Raw genomic sequence first — 12859 nt, forward strand, 5'->3', positions numbered from 1 at the left:
CCCATAGATTACAGCTCCAGGTACATTGGTCTGATTTTTTATTTTTTTCATGAAGCCTGAATGTGCAAAATGGAATAAAATATTTGATGGGGATGTGCTCCCATAGTCAAAGCCGATCCTTTAATAAAACGCAACGGGAGTTGCTGCTGTTTTACATAAATTTTAGGTCTTTGCTCTGCGAGTTGGAGCCACATACATTTGTCAGATTGAGCCTCTGTTGCAAATGCACATGCAGTCTCTCTCTCTCTCTCTCTCTCTCTCTCTCACACACACACATAATGTCTGTAATGGTGAAATCGCAAATGAGGTAGGTGAGTGAATAAGTGGATTCTGGTGTGTGTGTGTGTGTGTGTGTGTGTGTGTGTGCGTGTGTGTGTGTGTGTGTAAGAGAGACATACAATGACTAAATATGTGAGCATTTAACATAGATGCACACACTTTACATGCAGGTTTTTTCTGGGTAACATTTTCCAGCAAAAGTGTTATTTTTAATAATTTGTTTCTGTCAGGAAATCCTAAAAAGAGACACTCTCATCTATCCCATGATGTAACCTCTGCCTCATATGTGTGCGATGTTGAAACAACACATGCGTAGAGTAAAAATAACAACAACAAAAAAAGGTCAGGTTTTGACAGAGGGTGTCAAGAGGGTGCAGAAATTTAAATATTTCTTTCATTTGCATTTTTTTTTTTTTTTGTCTTGTCCATGCTAATGTTGCCCCCATGTTGTCATGCATCATAAAATTAGTCACTTTCAGACTGTGCACAACTGTATGTCAAGTTTAGTTTTTGTAGTGGAAAATCGAACACTCGTTTCAAGTGATGTGATTAGTTAAAACACCGGTTTTGTGTCACATGCAGGGAAATAATCTCAGCAGTGGTGTTACTAGAGCTTTTTCCTCAGTCTTTTCTGAACATCCATGTTGCGTCAGATGTGTGTGTGTGTGTGTGTGTGTGTGTGTGTGTGTGTGTGTGTGTGTGTGTGTAGTGAACCCGGACACGTTAGCTAAAGGGGGGACATATGTTTTGTCTAGAGGTGTGGAGGTGGGTGCAGGCTTAAATTTGCATGTGTGTGGGGGGGTGGTTTCGGACAAGGAGGGATGGAGGGGGAGGGTCGGTGGTGGTTCGTGGGGGGTTGGGCAAAATATGATTGTGGAGGCAGACACAACAAGGCAGACTGTGGCGTGGAGCAGGTAACTGCAGGCGAGGGCAGGGGGCTCACAGACAACAACAACACTTCACTTAGGCCTAATTAGAAAGGTGGCAGGGTCGGCTTCTCAGCAATATGTTGCTCATAGGCACGGAGGATTGTGGGTGATTCCACTGGGGGAAGAAACATGTACAGATAAAGACAAAAATGTTGTCTTTCAATTTAATAATTGTAGTTATTATAATTTTATTGTATCTCGTTTTTCATATGTAGAAAATCAAATACATGTAGTTATTAATTTAAGCATAGCATAATTTTCCTTTTGCTGTGAATTTTCTTTTGTCTTGTCTGCTTTATCTAATGAACAAGTATAAGTGACCTTGTGTCTTGTCAGTTCTGTTAAAATACACAATCTCTCACTTATATTCAAACCACCTCCTCAAGGTAAGTGTTTAAATCTATGTGAACTGGGATTGACAAAAACTGTTCCCAATACAACTAAATGATTTCAATAGATTTTTGTTATCAGTCAGTTTTTCTAAATGTTACATCAGCAACCTGCTTTATGCTTCTTTGTCTGATTTAGAAAAGTAGTTAAAGTTTTATTGAGAACATGTTGAGATACTTGTTAATCGCTTGCTTGATTTTTTTGATCACTTTATAAAGAGAACAAAAACAACCTTTAGAATAATAAAATATCAATATTACAAAAATATTCTTCAAATAAAAACATATGTGCCTGGAAGAAAGTGTGTCAAAGGTAATAGATTATTAAGTTGGTCTCGATGTTGTGTCCATCATACCTATCAAAGACAAAAGATTTATTTTAGATACTTGAAGTTTTTCATACCTTCAGCAAAAAAAAAAAGAGACTTCAAAGTTATTAAATGCATTGATTTCAGAGGTTGCACATGTGCCCTCTTTTTGTAAAAGAATGAAACTATATAAAAAATAAAAATGAAAAAAAAGACAAGGAAGGCAAGCATCAAACAGAGGTCATGTGAACACAGCTCCTGTCCTGAGGCATGATTTCCTGTGAGCACCTTGGACCAGAATCTCAAACTTGTGTGCCAAGTGCTCCCTCCCTCCGCTCCGCAGACCTCTTTAACGACCGCCTCGACCACCTCTACCCTTCGCCTCCCCCCGTTGCAGGAGGTGAGGGCAGGGTACTGAGATGGAGGTTGGGGCTGCCCCTGAGCGCTGCAATTCAGGCCAGTTTGCCAGCTTTCTTCAACTTCTCCTCCCTGTGCTGCTTTAAGGTTTGGGCCGAGGTTAGAGGAAATGCTGGCGAAGAGGGGTCCCGTGCACCTCCAAGGGTGTTTAAAAAGACTTTCTCCCTGCGCAAACAAAAAAACACCTCCATAAGTAAGACAGGAGGGCAGGACATGTGCTCGCCGGCCAACATTTAACATCCTGCCGCTGAGCAAGAAGTGGAAAGAGGTCCTGGAAAGTTTCACCAGCAGACTACAAAGGAGGTAGACAATGCCCCGAACCACTCATGAGAGGTCACCGAATGTTTTTCTTTTCTTTTTTTAAACTCCCTCCCTGCCTCCATCTCTTCTTCCATGCGGGGGTAAGGTTACAGCGTGGAAAGGTGAGCCTGAGCTGATCCTGTGCTGGGGATGGCAGCCACTACCTCGAGCGTCAAACACTCACATCCAGCAGCTCCAGTGTGGCCGGGATGAAAGGCAGTTGGAGGCTACAGCGAACTGTACCGGGCTCCACAGTATTGATGTTGGAGAAAATGAACTCACCCCCCCCCCCATTGATTTGCAGAGGGAAAATGTAGAAATAGAAATGGTAAATCTGGCTCCGTTGACTAGCAGCTTAACGGCAGCCATCTTTTTTCCCTCTCTCTTTGCTTTTTTTAGTTGCCATCTATGTAAACTAATATACATTGATGTTTTCTAGAGGGCAGTAAAGCATTTGGAAGCTATATTGGCTTGTTTTGTTCTCCTCTACTTGAGGGATGCTGTGTTTTGCTGATCAATAGAGCGGGCCTGAGTTACTGTGCAAGCTTTTGTTATAAGGGACAGAGGAGCAGTCACACAGGTCTGGCATGTGAAGCTGTCGTCTTCAGCAGATGTCCCACAAAATGATTATGACTCAGCAGTGAAACATACTGTATCATAAAAAAAAATGTTTGATGTCTCCATATTCTCCTTGTTGTGTGACTTCCAACTGATGATCATCACAAGGGAAACAGTTTCAGAGACACTGATATTCTTCCATTCATAATTCTACACAGTATAGACTCAACACATAAACATTTCTGTCAGCCAAAGGAAACACTCCGATGAAATTATCTCATGAAATTAAATAAATAAAAATTCCCTCCAAACGTGTTATATTTCTATCCATTACTGAGTTAAGCACAGTTGGTGGTGCTAATTATCCAGTCTTGCTATAGAACCATTGTTTCTTATTAATGTGAGGACGGTTACTCTCTCCTCATGGCATCATATAAAGGTGATGTTTTTATCTCTTCCATGGAGCAGAAGCTTCAGTACACATTTAAATCACACACCTTTTGGAGGTGTCTTCTCATTGCACTTCAACTCACGTTGTGTTTATTGTTACACAAACCTTTCCCCAAACTTTCCCCAGAAACCTCTGAAATATTGCAACAAACCGAAAATGCTTAGAACAAAACTTAAAGTTTCCGTGTGTAGGATTTTATGACACCTAGTGGTGAGGTATCAGATTGCAACCAAATGAGTACCTCTCCCCTCACCTTAGTTTTGTAGGGGTGAGGAGAGGGGTCTGAGAACCCACGATAGCCTTCAGGTAGTAGGCTAAAACAAATGCAAAGGCCCTCTCTAGAGTCACTGTTTGGTTTGTCAATTCTGGGATACTGTTGAAACACGACTTGTCGGAGTCCGTGGATGATGACCTGTTCTCAACAATTCTTAATTTGAATTGATTATACACTGATGAAAACATATGCATCATATGTAAAAGTAAACTTAGGAGAGGACGTGGTTAAAAAGGGGAGATGTCTCTCACATTTTACGGACTGTCTTAGGAAATTGGATAAATTAGACTGTAAACAAACCATTTTAACAACATCAACCGATTCTTGGCAACACATATATAAAGGAATGGGTGAAATTGTATATATTCTGAGGGTGCTTGTGTTATTAGCCCATTATTATTGATTAAGTTATTCATTGAGTTATGATGATCATTATCATGATTATTGTGAAAATAATAAACCGGGTTCCGCCTCACCTACCTTCCTTGAACCAATGGATCCAAAGTCTCAAGGATGCAGTTCATACGTTAGTTTTCATACTTTCAGTTTTTTATTTTAGAACAACAGTGGTCTTCTGTTGTATAGTCCCCTAGCACAGTGGAAAACACTGTCAGCTTTCAATGGGATGATTGGCGGCGTATGTAAACCTGTCTTGTGTCTCTATTATTACTTGACGTATGAAAAGTTTTTTGTGATTAACTGTCAAGCTATCTGTTCTATTCAATTTCCAAAAAAGAGAACATAATTATGAATATTAGATTAAATTTCTGATGATAGATCTTCCTAAATCCTCCTCACATGGTCCTTTACGACAACCTGTTCAGATGCATCAATCTCATCCACTTGTCACCATGTCCACCATTCTTTTTCTGGCTCAGGCACAGACAGAGGACGTTCCCAGTCTTAATATCGCCCATGAAGCTTTGATTGGTCTGCATGAATCACTGAATGAAAATGGAGACTTTTTCAGTGATTTACACCAAAATGGGCAGCAACATATTCATTATTAGCTACACTACAATCATGGTACTCACAATGTACTTACATTTACCTGGTTGACAGATAGTAACCTAGCTCATATTGTTGTAAATTAGTGAGGGAGGGAGTTAAAGAGGGATTTATTTCATGGTGAATAATTGACTCATGTGTCACAGACCATTTTAAACAGCTCCGCACATGATACACATTATTGTTACATTTGCCCCAATAGAAATAGGTTTCAGAAAGGAACAACTCTTGACATGCCCTCTTCACAGAATGAAGGTATGGGATCATTAAGGGCTGGTGCCATTTTAGCCCCGATTTGCCCCTTAAAACTATGGGGGTTGCAAATCAGAGCTGATAATCTGCTGGGGTGTGAGGGGTATACAGAATATTCTAAATGCTAACGATTGTGTCGGAGCCTCCCTGATCTCGAAATTTGAAACAAATATCAAATATCAAATCAAGTATCAAACATGAAAAACTGAGCAAACCCACTATTGCAGGGGTCTTCAACGTTTTTCAGGCCAAGGACCCCCAAACTGATGGAGAGATGGAGCAGGGACCCCCTACTATATATATTGTATAAAATTGTGTTTTATATTAAACTGGGCCTAGTGCCACAATAAGTCATCTACAGCTTGTGCTGCAAAAGTTTATTCTGCCTTTTCAGACATAACTCTATTTTAGTTTTTCTTCTGTAGTCTCGTTTGATCACCAGGTTTCTGTAAGATCCCAAGTCTCTGGATTCACCACTGTTCCTACAAACGGCAAGTGTGTGGTCATACGTCCTTGGCCAAATCTTCTAGTGTGTGTGTTTTGACAATTATAATATTAAAAATCTGTCATTCTGTCTGTGGTCTCCAGTGTTTTTAAAATCAGTTAAGAGTTGAAAATCCTCTAGTCTGCACCAGGCCTAAGAAAGCAGAACATATAGAGACAACATAACAATAAAAAAAAAAAAAAGCAATCACCAGAGATTTGATTGACAGGACCCCTGGGTGCCTGCACCCATGGGATAAGGCCTAATTGTTGAAGCATCGCAGGGTAGTAACTCACTATTATCAACACACATAATAACAATCACACTTAATCTTATGTTATTAATTATGTACAATATTTAAATAGTGATGTTGTATTCATCATGATTTAGCTATTATGTAATATTTCAACTTTATGTTGCCTAGTTTGAAATCTTTTTGAAATTTAACGTAGTTTACTGGACTTTAGCATCAAAGGTTGGTCCGTCTTACTCCAGGTTATATTAAGTTGGTAATTTGCAAAAGCCAATAACATTAATTAATTTTGTATGTATAGGGTATGATCCAGAGCACGCCACCACTGTGACACGCAATTTCACGAGTTAGCCAAACTACAAACTGCTGACTAAATATGTTACTAAAAGCAATGCAGCTCTTGGCCTTTGATATTCAAAGTTAATGAGAGCAGGATTTCTTGTTTTTTTTAAATCATAAATATTATCTAGAAAAAAGTTTGCTGCATTAGTTGATGGCGGATGTTTGTTCTAGCTGGGTTGCAGTTGAGGACTTAACGAAGCTAATGTCCACTGATAGTAACCACAGTCTGAAGTACTGTGGTGAGGTTACACGTGGATACTGTACAGTTCATTACTTTTAGTGGTCACCACAGAGAACAGAGCTGACTGAGCAGCAGTTAATGTTTGCTAACAGGATCTAAAGTTAGCTCACAACTCTCACATTCTTCTGTCCTCACACTCGCTATTATCATTATTATTCACATCGCCAATCATGGAAACATGCAGTGCACTGAGTCCCTGTAAATCATACTCATAAAGGTCAAAAAGTTGGGGGTGGGATTGCCAATGTACCTTTAAACATATGAAAATGGAGGCTGCGGCTGTTGGGATGTAACGGTTATCACTACATCATGCTATAGACTGTAAATAAAGATGGACTCCATTACTGCTTCCAAAAAGTGAAGCCAAAACGCCCTGACCACCACCTGGTGGCTGGTTGCAGTATAGGTCATAAACCCCACCTCCTCCGTGAAAGTTATCACACTGGTATATGTTGCTATATACTGGTATATAGTGCTCATTTTTCAGGTTATTTAGTTTTTCGATGCTATAAAAACATGGTGAGACATCAGGATTGATAGCTGAGGCTGACTGTTGGTTGAGCATGAATATCATGGGGTCCTCAATACCTCATCCCCCGATTGCTTCTGCGCAGACACTGGCTCCAATTGGGCAAGATGACACTTTTCATATTTGGGATATTTTGGTTTCATTTCTGCAATGTGGGAGGAAGTGGGTACATGTGATCCTTCTTTACCTGCTAAACGTTTGATTCCAAAAAAACGGTTGGGTGTTTGTTAGGACTTGATGCCATGAACAATAACGTGAAGACTAGCTAGCCATGTCGAAATTCAAGCACTGTGCAAATAAGTCCCCGGTGTACACAGTGTATTTCATGGAAGTGTTCTACATGTAAGAATCTGAAATCAGATGGTGTCAGTGTCACTCATTGAAGATGATGTCTGACTTTGTAAGATCATGATTTTCCAGGACTTTGTCATTTGTGCTATAAGTGGAAAATCAGTCCCAGCTGATACAGTCCAGGTAACATTTTTACTGTATTAAAGATTTTAAGTATGCCAATGTTTTTATTACTAAATATGACACAGTTAAACAAAATGTAACAGGAGTAATATGTCTAATATTAATGTTTTCTATCACTTTAATTATATTTTGCAGTTCACTGCAGTTTCAATATTATTTACCTCCTGGGATGGAGCAGCTTCTCCCCCTTAAAATACCAATTTCCCCTTTTCAAACTACCCAGGCAATCATGACTCACACAGGATATAACAACTCTGTCCATGTCTAACAGAGAGGTAACCTAGTTCATAAATTTACTCTTAATTCAAATAATCTTTAAACAGTTTGTTTCAAAAAATACTTTTTGTTGTACATATATAAAATGATTCATCTCAATCCCTGACACAATTCCTTCTCATTTATGAATGAGAGGCTTTTGCAGACGTCAGTACCCAGATGAAGCTCCTCTGTCCCACTTTGCTGTTTACGGGTGAAAAAAGCTAAATCTCTTTTTTAGCCCCTTCAGCTGCAGCAGGCTCTGAGTGGAGTCGGAGCACTCTTAGTGTTTTCACCTTGCACATCATGCTTTTAATTATGGGACATATTGAGCAGCGTGTCCAATGTATAATGGCTCTGATTGGAATATTCATGTCCAAAGTTTGAAGAAAGTGGAAAGGGGAAGGAAGTGAGATGTAATTGTAATTAGTGAAGGACCGGGTGCTCGCAACTCTCAAAGGAGCATCTGAGTTACCTGCTGTGTGTGCGTGTGTTGTGCCCGTGCATCTGTTCTCCTGGCTTAGCGTAGGCTACCTGGACACACCAGGGAGCGTGAGGAGCGCTCTTGGCTTAACTAGGAAACATACCTGTCTGTCTCCTCGCTCCGGGCTGAAGTGGCTAGTTAGCATATGCAGCACCGTGCATGTCTGTTTACCCTATGCGGGTGTGTAAGTGTGTGGGCATGTGCATGTCTCTGCGTGCACGTGCATAGGCCTCATCTCAAGTCTCAACGGAGACTTGTTGTCTAAGATTAATGAAGGTCACTGGAATCCTCCAAAGTATTCCGATAATTAAGGCTTTGTTTATCAAAAACAAGTTATATTAAGAGCAAAAAGATTCATGGTAATTATTCATAATCTTAACAATTCAAGTGTAGCCACCTCATTTGTGCCTTTAATTCTTCTTGTTAATGTTTTGCATAAATCTGCATAATTACTTGAGATGCCTGTTGTATTTTTGACAGCTACTCAGTTCATGTGCACTAAAGGGTATCGAATGTGCTGCGTGCTGCATACTTAAAAAGAGCCTGTATGGCGGCAGCCGTAAAGCATATTTCAGCCATCAAACCGGCAGCAACTCACGCGCGGAACAGGATGTTTTCTATCAGATGAAGTAAATTAATGCTTCTGCTTGTGATGGCCGGAAGGAGAGCTTTTATAAGTGAGGAGCCCCACAAATCGTGCAGCAAAATAGGGGCGGTGGCAAATAAATCCTCGTCCGGCAGCCAAAAAACATACAGGGGCTGCTGTGAGCCCCACCATACAACATACACTCCTGATGTAATTCAGTGTGTGTGTTTGTGTGTGTGTGCACGCCCTGCGTATGGCTTGACATGTCCTCCTGCATAATCACTGCATAACTCTGATGCAATAATCATATGTAAATGACCAGTGCATGGGAATGCTCTCTCTTGGTTTACATAATCTTGTAATGACCTCTTGTAACACACTGTCTGGGATATTGGTCCTAATAGATTTTTCTTGCTCTATTTTTTTTTTTTAACCCAACTTATTTTTTGCAGCGCCGACCCCTGGAATTACATGGAGAGTGAGGCTGGCCTATTAGCACCGTGACATGAGTGATTTAATTTACCCTCAGTCTCTCTCTCTCTCTCTTTCTCTCTGTGTGTGTTACTCTGTATCGCCTCTTATTTAGCATGCGACAGGCATGGACAGTAATTCCTGTGTGATTGGCCTGCGCTGGCCGATGATTTTAATAAACACACACATGCTGTGGGGGCCTTAGGTCAACGGTATTTGGATTCATCATCCACACAGGTAGGACAGAGCTGTGAATGATTCAAGAGCATGTTAGATACACACACACACACACACACACACACACACACACACACACACACACACACACACACACACACACACACAATGTCACTAATCCTGTGAAGAAAACATTGACTTTAGCTCCTTGTTTTGCTGTTTTCTCCACTTGTCTGCTGATGTCTGCATATTTGCATTTTAAATGTAGGCTAAAGCATCTGTGCATATCTGTGTGTGTGTGTGTGTGTGTGTGTGTGTGTGTGTGTGCTTGCTGTCTGTCCACTGTGTCACACTTCTCTGCGTACCCAGCCCTCCATGCAGGCCTTGTGCTCCCGCTCAGAGAAACATGTGACTCCGATGTTAATTGAAATTTGTCTAATGAAGTAAAGTTAAGAAAGTGAGACAGACCCGTAGGAGGAGAGGTAGGGAGACAAAGAGAGGGCAAGGAAGGGGAGAAGTAAAGAAAAAAAGAAGCTTCAACTTTCTTTAATTATGTTTACCCAACAGGCGTTGCTTCCTCATTCTAATAGCATAAACATCTGGCCGTGGTGCGCCACTAGCATGGCGGCAGTAGTCAAGCAAATCTTGTGGAAAATAATGAAATTAGATCCCTGGTGCTGTGACAGTGGAAGGGCAGAAGACATCCGCTCCATGTTAATAAAATTGCCATGAATGAGTGAATACAATTAGGAAATTGTCAGTGGCGGCAGTGAACTTTTGTAACTCATCGATGTTTGCATCATTCGATTAACGCTGCAATTTGGACTTGTTTATTTGCTGCTGTTGTGGCTTTTATTAATCGTGACCTGGCAGTGATTGGCCTGCGATTAAACCAGTCACATATGATGTGGCTGAGGGTGAGGGATGGATTGGTGGGCAGGCTGATGGAGGACATATATTTATTGTTATTTATCTCTGGGAATGCAATGTCTGGGAGGAGGGTAAACTGTGTGTGTGGGTGCGTGGGGATGTGTGTTTTGCACTGAGGTTTTAATTTGAGGATTTATTATTTTATGACACCAATTCTGGTTGATGTTCGGAGATCCACCTTTAATTTAAATTCACACATACACAAATGGATACCTTTTTCTCTACTCATTTACTGTGTGCATGCTTGTTTCCACTGTTTGGGGATTCATTACTGATACTCAGTTTGGGCACAGCTCAGGATGATCACAGGGGCGATGTCAACAATTGCTGGCAACTCATGGCATCTGGGAGAAATTGGGATATAACAGGGATATGATGAAAAAAAAATTTAAAAATACAAAAGATTTTTTAAATTGTCACCAAAAAACTATGCAAGGGGTTAACATGTTGTTACCCACGTTGTGCCACTGGCTGGCTCAGTCCCAGGATTTTTTGTCTTCACTTTCATGCTGCAGATCACACTCCATGTTTCTTAACATCCTTACCCTAGAGCCTTCAAACTTTGGGTATTGTAAAATACATTAAAAAACACAACGAAAATGCTGGTGTTAAAACCTCCCGATGTTAAAGTCGGCCTCAGGTTGTTAAGTCTCTGCAGCAGAGCAGGGCTAATAGTATCTTATGCTTAGTGTCGAGATGTTTGAGTGTTCTTTGAACCCCCTCAGTACTTGCCAGGTGTGGACATCCAAACGTGTCGAGTTGTTCAAGTTTTCCAGTGCTTGGTGTTACACATCTTTCAGGCCACAAGAGTGCAGGGCACACTAACAGGTTATGCTGGTATTGAGTGGAAGTAAGACATTTTTCACGTCATACATTAAGCAAAAAATCTCTGTGTTGGCCAGATGAAACAACTAATTGACATTTTATAAACTAATCAATGTAGTGTTTGAATGAAAAACTAATGAATACAATTTTAATGAAAATAATACAGTTCTAAAATAATTTAAGACACCAACATTTAATGCTGGATATGGATAAAGTACGATGAGGAAAAAGGTCTCTCCAAGGTTTTTTAAAGTAAAATCTGATGACTCAGCCCTTATTACAAAAATTACACTTAAAGGTTCAGTGTGTAGAATCTAGTGACATCTAGTGGTGAAGTTGCATGTTGCAGCTGAAAACCCCTCACCTCACCCTCCTCTTCCAAACATGAAAGAGAACCTGTGGTAGCCTTCAGTTGTCATAAAAACTCAAAAGATGTTTAGTTTGTCCAGTCTGGGCTACTGTAAACAACATGGCAGCCGCCGTAGAGAGGAGCCGCTCCAGATGTAAATATAAAGTATTTAAATATATAGGGCCCATTCTAGGGTGGAGAAAATAACAATTTGTACAATTTCGATGAAACACACTAGTGAAAACATCACTAGGATTATTTTTCAGTTTCTGCCAATAGATCCCTTTCACCTAAATCGTACACACTGCACCTTTAAATAATAAACAACATACACAAAACAGGTTGATCTTTCCCAAGTGGAATTATCTCATTAATCGCCTTTATTTGTTTAGTTATTATTAACAAAAACAATTTTAATACTTTACTAAGATTCTTTGTTACGTTTGACACTGGAAAAACATCATAGTATCAGCCACTACCTTCATATATATATATATATATATATATATATATATATATGCATTAGTATAAACCCACTTCAAATGCTCGGTCTTTCATCATCTTGTCTCCTCCAGTTCCGACCATTCCGAGTTCCTTTTGCAAATTTGAAGTAGCGCTTCCCAGCCCTCCTTGCTCTGTGCTTTCTAGAGAGCGATCTGTGTTTACTTTACAGCCTCACGCAGGCAAGGGAAGGGATTACATTTGTGGAAATGAGTTGTCATTTCAGGAGGTAATAATGGATTTGGGCCTGAGAGCTCGACAAACATAACACGGGGGAGAGCGGAGAGGTTGAAACATGGGAGTCGAGGTACAGAATGTGTGTGTACATTGTGGATTTGTGTGCACACAGGAAGAATGGGACACACACACATGCTCACACTATTTGGTTGGACATCTGTACAAATGAGTATGGGTGGATTCTACTGCGGTGCCTCTTTGGGGGGCTGGATATCCCACCACAAGATTCCTCCAATCTTCAAAGCTCCAGTCCGTTTGGAAGTAATGATTTCCATCCCTGTTGCCAGACTGGGTTTGTCCTGTCATCATCACTGTATTTACTGACAACCATGTTTTATCTTTTGTCTTGGCCGACCTCAGAATTGCCTCTGTAGTATTTTACACTGACTCGAAATGTCTCCTTTGTCTTTGGCTGGAGTTCTGGAAGTTCCATTCCCTCTTGCCAAGTGAAACAGGCCCTCTTCATTCTAGCCTCCCTTCTGTCACCCTGACCTTTGGACTGCACAGTAGTATGCCAGTCACATTAAGTCCATCATCATCACAAAGACCCTCTTAT

Source organism: Hippoglossus stenolepis, chromosome 12 (assembly GCF_022539355.2).
Source record: "Hippoglossus stenolepis isolate QCI-W04-F060 chromosome 12, HSTE1.2, whole genome shotgun sequence".
In the NCBI taxonomy this organism is placed as follows: Eukaryota; Metazoa; Chordata; class Actinopteri; order Pleuronectiformes; family Pleuronectidae; genus Hippoglossus; species Hippoglossus stenolepis.